Source organism: Papio anubis, chromosome X (genome assembly GCF_008728515.1).
Source record: "Papio anubis isolate 15944 chromosome X, Panubis1.0, whole genome shotgun sequence".
Taxonomy (NCBI): domain Eukaryota; kingdom Metazoa; phylum Chordata; class Mammalia; order Primates; family Cercopithecidae; genus Papio; species Papio anubis.
The window spans coordinates 13414608-13427809 of NC_044996.1; the positions used below are offsets into that span (position 1 = coordinate 13414608).

At 38.9% G+C, this 13202-nt stretch overlaps 1 pseudogene; it reads right to left on the reverse strand.

Moving 5' to 3' along the window:
• Positions 1–2413: 2413 nt before the first annotated feature.
• Positions 2414–3973, reverse strand: LOC101025034 (annotated as a pseudogene).
• Between the last annotated feature and the right edge of the window lie 9229 nt (positions 3974–13202).

The window sequence follows — 13202 nt, forward strand, 5'->3', positions numbered from 1 at the left end:
ACTCCATTCATTCATATCAAGCTATCCAAACCCAGTAACTGGAAAGGTCCCACGATGCTGGGCTCTAAACATCGAACCCAAAGACTAGAATTATAGAATTATCTGGTATTTTCCCTTTCCTGAAAATTCCTTCTTCAACTGGGGTCTATGGGGCTCAAGAGCCATGTTTATGAACCAAAATTCAGGAAACATATTCTGGTACAGGGACAATGGATGGTGCGAAGAATATCCAGGATATCCAGCTATTGAAACTGCAGTCCTCCCAATGACTCTAATACTCAAGGGATTAAAAGCACAGCCCCAGAAGTTTTAGACACAAAAATAGTAACATTTTTATCATACTTTAAGTTCTGAGGTACATGTGCAGAACGTGCAGGTTTGTTACGTAGGTATACATGTGCCATGGTGGTGTGCTGCACCCATCAACCTGTCATCTACATTAGATATTTCTCCTAATGCTCTCCCTCCCCTAGCCCCCCACCCCCCAACAGGCCCAAGTGTGTGATGTTCCCCTCGCTGTGTCCATGTGTTCTCATTGTTCAACTCCCACTTATGAGTGAGAACATGTGGTGTTTGGTTTTCTGTTCTTGTGTTAGTTTGCTGAGAATGATGGTTTCCAGTTTCATCCATGTCCCTGCAAAGGACATGAACTCATCCTTTTTATGGCTGCATAGTATTCTGTGGTGTACATGCGCCACATTTTCTTTATCCGGTTTATCATTGATGGCCATTTGAGTTGGTCCCACATCTTTGCTATTGTGAATAGTGCCACAATAAACATACGTGTGCATGTGTCTTTATAGTAGAATGATTTATAGTCCTTTGGGTATATACCCAGTAATGGAATTGCTGGGTCAAATGGTATTTCTGGTTCTAGATCCTTGAGGAATCGCCACACTGTATTCCACAATGGTTGAACTAATTTACACTCCCACCAACAGTGTGAAAGCGTTCCTATTTCTCCACATCCTCTCCAGCATCTGTTGTTTCCTGACTTTTTAATGATCACCATTCAAACTGGTATGAGATGATATCTCATTGTGGTTTTGATTTACATTTGTCTAATGACCAGTGATGATGAGCTTTTTTTCATGTTTGTTGGCTGCATAAATGTCTTCTTTTTAGAAGCGTCTGTTCATATCCTTCGCCCACTTTTTGATGGGGTTGTTTTTTTCTTGTAAATTTGCTTACTGAGTGGGCAAAAACTGGAAGCATTCCCTTTGAAAACTGGCACAAGACAAAGATGCCCTGCCCTCTCTCACCACTCCTATTCAACATAGCATTAGAATTCCTGGCCAGGGCAATCGGGCAAGAGAAAGAAATAAAGCATATTCAAATAGGAAGAGAGGAAGTCAAATTGTCTTTACAGATGACATGCTTGTATATTTAGAAAACCCCATCATCTCAGCCCAAAATCTCCTTAAGCTGATAAACAACTTCAGCAAAGTCTCAGGATACAAAATCAATGTGCAAAAATCACAGGCATTCCTGTACACTAATGATAGATAAACAGAAAGCCAAATCATGAGTGAATTCCCTATAACAATTGCTACAAAGAGAATAAAATACCTAGGAATACAACTTACAAGGGCTGTGAAGGACCTCTTCAAGGAGAACTACAAGCCACTGCTCAAGGAAATTAGAGAGGGTACAAACAAATGGGAAAATATTCCATGCTCATGGATAGGAAGAATCAATATCGTGAAAATGGTCATACTGCCCAAAGTAATTTATAGATTCAGTGCTATCCCCATCAAGCTACCATTGACTTTCTTTACAGAATTAGAAAAACTACTTTAAATTCCCTGTGGAACCAAAAGAGTGCCCATATAGCCAAGACAATCCTAAGCAAACAGAACAAAGCTGGAGGCATCATGCTACCTGACTTCAAACTATACTACAAGGCTATAGTAACCAAAACAGCCTGGTACTGGTACCAAAACAGATACGTAGACCAATGGAACAGAACAGAGGCCTCAGAAATAACACCACACACCTACAACCACTCGATCTTTGACAAACCCGACAAAAACAAGCAATGGGGAAAGGATTCCCTATTTAATAAATGGTGTTGGGAAAACTGGCTAGCCATATGCAGAAAACTGAAACTGGATCCCTTCCTTACACTTTATACAAAAATTAACTCATGATGGATTAAAGACTTAAACCTAAGACCTAAAGTCATAAAATCCCTAGAAGAAAACCTAGGCAATACCATTCAGGATGTAGGTATGGGCAAAGACTTCTTGATTGTTACAGCAAAAGCAATAGCAACAAAAGCCAAAATTGACAAATGGGATCTGATTACACTAAAGAGCTTCTGCACAGCAAAGGAAGCTATCATCAGAGTGAAAAGGCAACCTACAGAATGGGAGAAAATCTATCCATCTGACAAAAGACTAATATCCAGAATCTACAAAGAACTTGAAGAAATTTGGCTCCTGCTTTTACTGCTACGACTACACCCTTCAGTATGCCCATTGTATTGGCTAGAATGTGTGTCTGAGCTCCGCCCTCTGTCCCTATTCCGGTCTTTTCTTCTCTTGCCTCCCTCCTGCTTGAGGACATGTGCTCGTGCTTGGGTTTCTCTTTCTCCAGGTCCCTCTCTAGGTCCTCTGCTCCACCAGAGTAGGCAGTCCTCGCCTTGGAGAGCTTTGGCCCCTCCCTGGGCTCTGACTTCTGAGCTGTCTCTGAGTTCTTACTGCTGTGCTTCTCAGAGCCAGGGTCATCCTTTTCTTTCACCTTCTTGCTTCTGGGTGATGAAAGAGGATGGTTGCTCTGCCTGTACCTCCTGGTCAGTTTTCTCTTTTTCTTTCTTTTTTTTTTTTTCTTTTTGTCATTTTTGTGCTTTTTTGTTGGTTTTTCATTTTCAGAGCTCTCAGACAAACTTGGTGAGGGGGTACGCCCCACAGCCCTTCTCCTGGAGCTTTTTGGTCACATCATCCATTTCTTCTGAGTCTTTAGGAGTCCTATAGTTAGACACATGATCCACTCGGATAGTTCTTCCTTTCATCTTGATCCCATTAAAATTGTCAATGGCCAGAATTGTGCTCCTCTGGCCTTTATAGCAGAGGAAACAGAATCCTTTGGATTTCCCAGTCTTCTTGTCCCGCATGAGATTAATGTTAACAATCTCCCATATTGTGAGAACACACAGACAATGTCCCCTTCAGTCAGTTCATAAGGAAGCCCTCCTAGGAAGATCCAGGCGCTGTCCTTGTACTCAGATTGCCAGGAAACCTTATCGACCACCCCAAGCTGGACCTCTCGCTCATTCAGTTTGTTGATCAGCTTCATCTTAAAGGGTTCATCTCCGCGGGCTCGCACTCAACGTTCAGGTATCAGAACAATGACTTTTATAACCTGTATGAAATAGAGTAAAGCACCAGCAAACCTGCAAGGGGACAAGTTTTAACTGTAACTGTGTCAGTTCAGGAGATGACTGATGGTCAGGAAAACAGAAAAGTATCTATGGGGTGAGGGGGCATAGGGACTCTAAGTAACAGGGGAGAGTCTTTTGGGCAGAACTCAGCAGAAATTGTTCCTTTCTCCTACTTATATCCAACAGGGTAGCCATATTGCACATATATTTTCCAGCAAATGTATTTTGCAGACAGCATTACCAGAGCCAGTTTGCACTAAAGAGAGTTGCAGTGCCAGCATTCCACAAATCTGCGAAGATAGCAACTAGAGTCATAGAAATATAAAGACAGGAGGTTGAGCAACTGCCATTATATGAAAAACCTCTTTGCAGTTAATATTTTGAAACTTAATGGGTAGACACTAAAGACCAACTAAGAAGATCCCTCTCACTGTCTGGCAGCACTTCCCCTACAAATCTCTGTATATTGCAATAAAAGCATTTATTCTGATCATAAGAATTATATATGCTTCTCATGGAAATTTGAAAAATACCTCAAAATATTAAAAAGGGGAACATTCTATCATCCAGTGATAATAGCTTGTGTATTGACGTGTATTCACCCAGCCTTTTCTTCCACTGAGAATGATGTATATGGCTGTGTGTGTGTGTGTTTCAAAATCAATATATTCCAAAAACAAATCTCTTTTTTCACTTAATACATGAGGAACATTTCCCATGTCATTAAATATTCTTCAAAATTTCATTGTTAATGACTGCATAGTGTTCAGGTTTTCTGTATAACTGTTAAGCATTAGTATATGAAATATTTTTCTTTCCCTGTAATTATTACTCACAATAGCTAATGCAATGTGATAGAAAAATTAAATATGTGGTATACATTATTTTTTTTGAAAGGGAGTCTCTGTCACCCAGGCTGGAGTGCAGTGGCACAGTCTCAGCTCACTGGAACCTCCCCCTCCAGGTTCAAGTGATTCTCCTGCCTCAGTCTCCCGAGTAGCCGGGATTACAGACACCTGCCACCACGCCTGGCTAATTTTTGTATTTTTTAGTAGAGACAGAGTTTCACCATGTTGGCTAGGCTGGTCTCAAACTCCTGTAATCCCAGCACTTTGGGAGGTCGAGGCGGGCGGTATACAGTTTTGAATGTGGGACAAAATTAGTATTATTTGAGAATATTATGATTTTATACCTAGAAAAACACAAAGTAACCCAGTAAATTAGCTATCATGGTGAGAAAATTTAGTAAGTTGGCTAGAAAAACAATTAGTTTTGTTTTATATTGACAATATACAATTAGAATTTGAAATGGAAAGAAAAAGAAATCACACTTCCAATTTCCACAAAAACAATAAAATAACAAGAAATACTTTTCTTTTTTTGAAGACAGAGTCTTGCTCTGTTGCCAGGCTGGAGTGTAGTGGCATGATCTTGGCTCACTGCAACCTCTGCCTCCCAGGTTCAAGTGATCCTCCTGCCTCAGCCTCCCGAGTAGCTGGGACTACAGGTGTGTGCCACCACACTGAGCTAATTTTTGTATTTTTAGTAGAGACAGGGTTTCACCATGTTGGCCAGGCCGATCTCGAACTCCTGACCTCAAGTGATCTGCCCGCCTCAGCCTCCCAAAGTGTTGGGATTACAGGCATCAGCCACCATGCCCGGCCAAGAAATACATTTTATAATGAAAAATTATAAAAGAACATATTGAAGCCATACCTGAATAAATGAACAGACATAGCATTGTCCTTGGAAGGAAGAAAATACTATAAAGATGTAATGTATTCCAAAATATAAATTAATTTTCTATTGTTTGGATTGAATTTTCAAATATATATGTTTAATATGACATGAGATAAAGTGAGACTATGTGGTTTTCACAAAAATCATATTTGAGGGCTCTGGCGGTCACCTCTAGGCATAAGGCAAGTGCCCTCCAGAACAGTTGACACTGAAGCACAAGACATCCATGTGAATGCTGATCTTTAATGAAATGTTGAAGGCCATAGATAGAAAAAGCACATGAGCAGCAAATCACAGAATTAGACATAATGAATTGCATATTTTGAGTTGCAATTAGGATGATTTACCACTTGAATAGCAATCTAAGGTTGAAAAGCTATGATTTATTTACTTACTGATAGTTGACAATGCCGATTCTCAGCTATATAATTAGTTAATATATTAATGTTTCAGTCGAAATCCAAGTGGATTTTTTGCAATATAACAAATACATTTAAAGTTAGATGACAGAAGAAATGTACAAGAAGTGCCCAGATATTTTTTAAAAAGAATACAGTGAAGGGAATTGACCTGTCAGATAGCAAACTACATTTTAAAGCCACTGTAATCAAAGGAGCATGCCATTGACAAAAGAATAGACAAATGAATTAGTGGAATAGAAAAAAGAGTCAAGAAATACTTCCAAGTATACAGAGGGATGAACTCTTTTAAAATGAATATATCAAAGAGGTGAGGGAATGAAGGATTACTCAATGTAATTGGGTCCATTGAATACACACTTGGAAAAAATAAATTTGGGTTCTTACCTGTAAATATTTTGAACGATTATCTGAACTTAATATAAATGGAATCACATAGTTTAAAAAAATGAAATGAGGTGAAATGGATATCATATGAGGAAATATAGGACAATATTTTGTAAATTCAGTCTGAGTATACATATCCTATCAGGATGAAAAATCAAGAAAGGATAAACTTGATCACTTTAATCATGTAAATATTAAAATCTCCTATACATCAAAAGGTTTTACAAATACACTAAAATGACAAAACCCAGGAGAATACATTTTTAAAATATAAAACAGAGATGAAACATTTACATCTCTAATACACAACAAAATCCTTCAAATCAATAATTTGTAATTTATTATACAAAATATGATTAATAAAATTTAAAATGGGCAAAAATGTAAACACATTATTCACATAATTAAAATAATAATCATATGAAAATATGTGCAACCTCAATAATTGTCAAGGAAATAAAAATTGAATTATCAAAAGGATATAATATTTTGAAAAATTATATGGAAAATTTAGAAGGTTAAGAAAGTGTGAGGATATCTACTTCTAGAAGAGAAACGAGACAACAGCAATATTTCACAGATATTTGGCAGGAATATAGACTTGCTCTAACCATTTTGGAAAGTAATTTGGCAATGAGTATGAACATTTTAAGAATGCATAAACTTTGATGCAGCTATTGCACTTGTAGGAATTTACCTCATTAGGTTAAATGGATATACGTGCATGGAGGCTCATTATAGCACCCCTCAGTGTCCTACACATTGCAAAGCTCTTCATTGTCCAAAAACAGTTGAAATCAGTTGTCTTTCTGAGCCAAGATAATTGACATTTAAAGTTTTATCCAAAAAGCAGGCATCCAAATAATGCTATGAGACTTGCACATGAGAAAACCACTTTGACTAATACAGTTAATCCTTTTGTGACATTTCTTAAAATACATGGAACTTCATAGAAACATTTTCTTAAAATCCCAACAGTTGACATGGGCATTAAGGGTAGACAAAAATATTATTCAGTCTGTACCATTATTACTGTATACACTGCATGGTATAGGATGATCCTGATCTTCCATCAGCTTTCTTACTGCCCAGCTGACAAAGATGTAAGATGAACTCAACTATTCAAGAAGTTCTATTCAGTAATGCTTTCAGTAAGTTAATTTGGAGAATTGGTCATATTACAATGTCACTTGTACTAATTAAGTCTTCAATAAATATAATATATTTGAATAAATAAGCTAATATTCTTGATTGAGGGGAGTAATTTGAACATGGGAAGGGGAAAGACGTAAACCAGTCACCCAGGTATCTGTGACATGTCGTCATTTCTAATTTTTTTCTCCAGATATTTTCAATTCACACTTTGTGTCAGGCACCATTCATGTATTCAACAAATCTTTACTGAGCACCTGCGATAAGCCAGGCACGATTTCAAGCACATAGGACACACAACAGTGAATAATAGAGATGATAAAGTTCGCACAGTATTGGGAATTCCTTAGCCTAGACTTTCTGCTAACAACATCTACTTAAAGGTTTTTTCAGCCTATTTCAGAAAAACAAAAACCTCCCCACAGGGACTTCTTCAAAAGCTGCTACTTGTTTTCAGTTTCTTCATTCAAGCCACACATTTACTGAAATGCCTGCTATTATAAGCCAGGAACTGCTCTAGGCATTGGAGAAACATCAGCAAACAAAAAGACTTTGCCCTCAAGAAGACTGTGTTCTAGAAACAAACAAAATGCAAAATAAGTTTAGATATCGGTAAGTGCCATGAATAAAATACAGAGGGCTGTATGATAAAAGTAACCGGGAGGAAAAGGCTTTAAAAGCTAGGGTGATCTGGAAGGCCACTCTGTGGAAGTGACATATAAAACAAAACCTGAATGACCAGAGGGAGCTAGCCGTACAAAGATCAATATGAAGAGCTTTCCAGACAGAAAGAACAGCTCTTCCAGAAGAATAAACTAGAGATGTTCTAAGAACAGAGAAGAGCAAAATGATCAAGGGTGGAAGTGATTGATAAGAGATGAGTTCAGAGAAGTGGCAGAAGGAGACCAGATAATTTTTGACCTTGTAAGCTAGACTAAAGAGCGTAATTTTTATTCTGTATACAGTGGACAGTCACTAGAAGGTGTCGAATAGAGTAGTGATAAAATAAGATTTACTTTCTTTTTGAAAACGCAATATTTATTTCTTCCAGCTTTATTGAGATATAATTAGCAAATAAAAATTGTATAAATGTAAGGTATGAAACATGTTTTTATAAATGTATATATTGTGAAATGATTACCATAGTCAAGTTAATTAGCATGTCCATCACCTCACATAGTTACCTTTTTTGTGGTGAGAAGATTTAAGATGTATTTTCTTAGCTAATTTTAAGTATACAATATAGTATTATTGATTATAGTCACCATGATGTACATTAGATTTCCAGAACTGACTCATTCTGCATAACTGAAACTCTGTACCTTTTGACTAATATCTCCCTATTTTCCCCCATATCCCAGCCCCTAGTAACCGGCGTTGTCCTCTTTGCTTCTTTGAGTTCACCTTTTTAATAGAATCCACATATGAGTGAGATGATGCAGTATTTGTCTTTCTGTGCCTCGCTTATTTCACTTGGCATAATGTCCTCCAGGTTCATTCATGTTGACTCTAATGATAAGATTTACTTATTTTTTAGGGCTAAATAATATTCCACTCCATATATATTCCACTCCTTATGGAATATTATTCACTTATATTTCTCCAGTGGCTACTGTGGGGCATATGTTATATATATAGCATTGTGCTCTTTGCTTTTGCTTTTTTGCCTCTTTGCTTCTTTGAGATATATATATACACACACACACACACATATATATATAGTATAAATGTATTGTATAAATGTAAGGTATGAAACATGTATATATATATATATATATATATGTATGTATGTATGCCACATTTTCTTTATCCATTCATCCATGGATGGACATCTAGGTTGATTCTATATCTTGGCTATTTTTAATAGTGCTGCAATGTACATGAGTGTGCAGCTATCTTTTTGACTTACTTATTTCAATTTCTTTGGACATATACCTACAGTTAGGATTGCTGGATCACATGGTAGTTTTAGTTTTTTGAGAAATTTTCATACTGTTTTCCATAATGGCTGAACAAATCATTTCTACCAATAGTGTTCAAAGGTTCCCTCTTTTCCACATTCTCACTAACACTTGCTATCTTTTGTCTCTTTGATAGTAGCCATTCTGTTTTGTCTCTGTTTGCAGATGACATGACCTTATATTAAAAAAACCCTAAAGACTCCACGTAAAAACTTTTAAAACTAATAAACAAATCTACTAATGTTGCAAGATACAAAATCAACATGCAAATTTCAGTTGCATCTCTATGTACTAACAACAAACTATTTGAAAAATAAATTAAGAAATCAATCTCATAATAGTACCAAAAAATAAAATGCACAGGAATAAATTTAACCATGGAGGTGAACGATCTGTACATTGAAAACTATAAAACACTGATGAAAGAAATTGAAGAAGACACAAAATAAATGGCTTGGAAGTGTGAATCCAGAAAATCTTAGACAGGTCTCAGTTAATTTGGAAAGTTTATTTTGCCAAGGTTGAGGACACGCCTGTGACATTGTTGGAACCGAACTCTCGATTCCCTCCTGGGCAGGGGTCGCCGCGAAGGATCACCGACACGAGGTTCACAGCAGAGAGTTATTTATTACTAGCGCGCTAGGGTCCCAAGCTCTAAGTTGGCCCTGGGACCCTGACTGCTTGTTACAGGCTGTTTATATAGGCAAACACAAGTTCAAACACAGCTTATGGCGCGAAATTCAAACAAAGTTTAAGGTGCAAAATAATTGGGTCTAGCTATGGCCTGAGCAAGGTGTCTTGTTCTAATTGGTTAGAGCAGGACTTTATGAGGTTCTTTCCTGGAGTTGTTGATTCTGGGAACTTCGAGGCAGGGTGGGACCCCCGGAATTGGCAGGGTGGGACCCCATGAGGTTGTTTCCCAGAATTGGCAGGGTGGGACCCTATCAGGGTGGGACCCTATCGAGGCAGGGTGGGACCCTATCTAGGGCCACCTGGTGCTAATTTTTTAAGTTTTATGAGGCCTAGTTTCAACATAGCCTCAGGAAGTCCTGAGGACATGTGCCCAAGGTGGTCAGGGCGCAGGCTGGTTTTATACATTTTAGGGAGACATGAGTCATCAGTCAATATATTAAGAAGTACATTGATTCAGTCTGGAAAGGCGGGACAACTTGAAGCAAAGGCAGGAAGACTCGAAGTCGGGGAGGGAGCTTCCAGGTCACAGATATAAGGGATACACAAATGGTTACATTCTTTTGAGTTTCTGTTTAGCCTCTCCAAGGGAGGCAATCAATTATGCATCTATCTCAGTGAGCTGAGGGGTGACTTTGAGTAGAATAGGAGGCAGGTTGACCCTAAGCAGTTTCCAGCCTGAGTTTTCCTTAGTGATTTTGGGGGCCCAAGATATTTTCCTTTCACCAAAGAATTAATATTGTTGAAATATTCATACTGTCCAAAGGGATCTACAGATTCAGCACAATCCCTATCCACATTCCAATGTCATTTTTCACAGATATAAAAGAGACAATACTAAGATTTATATTTTTATCACTCTTTCAGCTATTTAGAAAACTGACTATAGGGTAGTACTGGTAAAACCATAATTACATTATCCCAGATGTGAGATTATGATTGTTTGGACCAGAGTGGGAGCTGCAAAGAAGGTATGAAGTGGCTAAGTCCTGGGTATATTTTGAAGGTAGAGTGTTTCAGTGGCCTTAAGACAACTTTCACATTTGCAGATTCGCTACAAGGACTCACCTGACTCAGTAGCAGATTATTTTAATGGCTAAAATTTATTACAGCAAAGGATAAAGCACAAAAGCAACAGGAACATATATGCATTGGGCATAGTACAGAGAGGCTAAACATAGTTTTCCAAGTCCTTCCCCATCTGGGGCCACACAGAGCATGCTTCATTTCTAGCAGTCAACTATAAGAACTGTTGTGCGATAGATCGGACCAGGGAAGCCCGTTTGAATCTTTGGGTCCAAGGCTTTTATTGAGAGTTGATTAGAAAGGCATATCATTCATAGCAGTAGAAACATGAGAGTCCAACAATGGAACCAGGTGCACATGATCAATCTTGGTGTTTGTGCAAAGCAACCTGAGAAACTGATATGGAACGGTCCATAGCTCCAGGTGAACACAATGAAACCCTCAATCACTGGCATCAATTATATTCTAAGAGTCACATTTCCAAGGGCTGACCAAGGGGTCAATCATGATTCCAGATGTCCTTGGACATGCAAGGAGTAAGCAACCAGCTAAGAGGTCAAAAAATTCACTCTTGGTTTTTGTAAGTTTTAGGTCACAGTAATCTTAAGAGTGTCTCAGTTGAGTGGCGAGCATAACAGTCTGATATAAACTGTTGATAAGATAACGGAAGGTCAGGAATTAAAGTGAGTGTACACAACTCTTTTAATGTATTTTCCTGTGAAGGGGAACCAAGAAATGAGGAGGTATCTAGAGTATTTCAGATATCAAGAAATTCTGTGGTCAGTTTTAAGATGGAAACTATCACAGCATATTTATATGCTGACCTAGTAATGATTCAAGAAAGAAGGAAATACATGGTAGATACTTGTATTAGTCTATTCTTGCACTGCTATAAAGAAATACCTGAGACTGGGTAATTTATAAAGAAAACAGGTTTAATTGACTCACAGCAGGCTGTACCAGAAACATCACCGTGGACTCCTCAGGAAACTTACAATCATGGTGGAAGGCGACAGGGAAGCAGGCACATCTTAAATGACAGCAGCAGGGTTGGGGGTGGTGCCGCACACTTTTAAACAACTAGATCTCATGAGAACTCTATCACAAGAACAGCAGCGAAAGGGGAAGTCCACCCCCATGACCCAATCACCTCCCACCAGGCCCCACCTCAAACACCGGGGATTACAATTCGACATGAGATTTGGGCAGGGAAAAAAGTCTAAATCACTTTCAGGCCTTGAAAGGAGAGAGGTAGGCCGGGAGTGGTGGCTCACGCCTGTAATCCCAGCACTTTGGGAGGCCAAAACGGGCAGATCATGAGGTCAGGAGATCGAGACAATCCTGGCCAACATGGTGAAACCCCATCTCTACTACAAATACAAAAACTAGCTGGGCGTAGTGGCACGTGCCTGTAATCCCAGCTACTCGGGAGGCTGAGGCAGGAGAATCCCTTGAACCAGAGAGTCGGAGGTTGCCGTGAGCCAAGATCACGCCATTGCACTCCAGCCTGGAGACAGATCAAGACTCTGTCTCAAAATAAAAAAGAAAAAAGGGATAGGTAATGAGATACAGAACTCAAGTAGAGTTCCAGGCTTGTGATGGGAGGGGCTGTTGTGAAGGTCTCTGACATGCCCTGGAGACATTTTCCTCATCATCTTGGCTTCTTGTTACTTATGCAAATTTCTGCAGCTGGGATGAATTTCTCCGCAGAAAATGGGATTTTCTTTTCTACCACATCGTCAGGCTGCAAATTTTCCAAATGTTTATGCACTGTCACCTCTTGAACTCTTTGCTGTTTAGAAATTTCTTCCACCAGATACTTTAAGTCATCTCTCTCAAGTTCAGAGTTTCACAGATCTCCAGGGCAAGGGCGAAATGCCCCCAGTCTCTTCGATAAAGCATAACATGAGTGACCTCTGTTTCAATTCCCAACAAGTTCATTATCTCCATCTGAGACCACCTAAGCCTGGACTTCATCTTCTATATCACTATCAGTATTTTGGTCAAAGCCATTCAACAAGTCTCTAGGAAGTTCCATCCTTTTCCACATATTCCTGTCTTCTGAGCCCTCCAAACTGTTCCAACCTCTGCCTGTTACCCAGTTCTAAAGTTGCTTCCACGTTTTCAGGTATCCTTATAGCAGCACCCTATTACCTTAGTGCCAGTTTACTGTATTAGTCCATTCGCACACTGCTATGAAAAGCTGCCTGAGACTGGGTAATTTATAAAGAAAGGAAGTTTAATTTGCTCGCAGTTCTACATGGCTGGGGAGGCATCAGGAAACTTACAATCATGGTGGAAGGCACCTCTTCACAGGGCAGCAGGAGAGAGAATGAGTGCAAGCAGGAGATGTGCCAGATACTTATAAAACCATCAGATCTCACAAGAACTTACTATCATGAGAACAGCATGGGGGAAATTGCCATCATGATCCAATCACTTCCC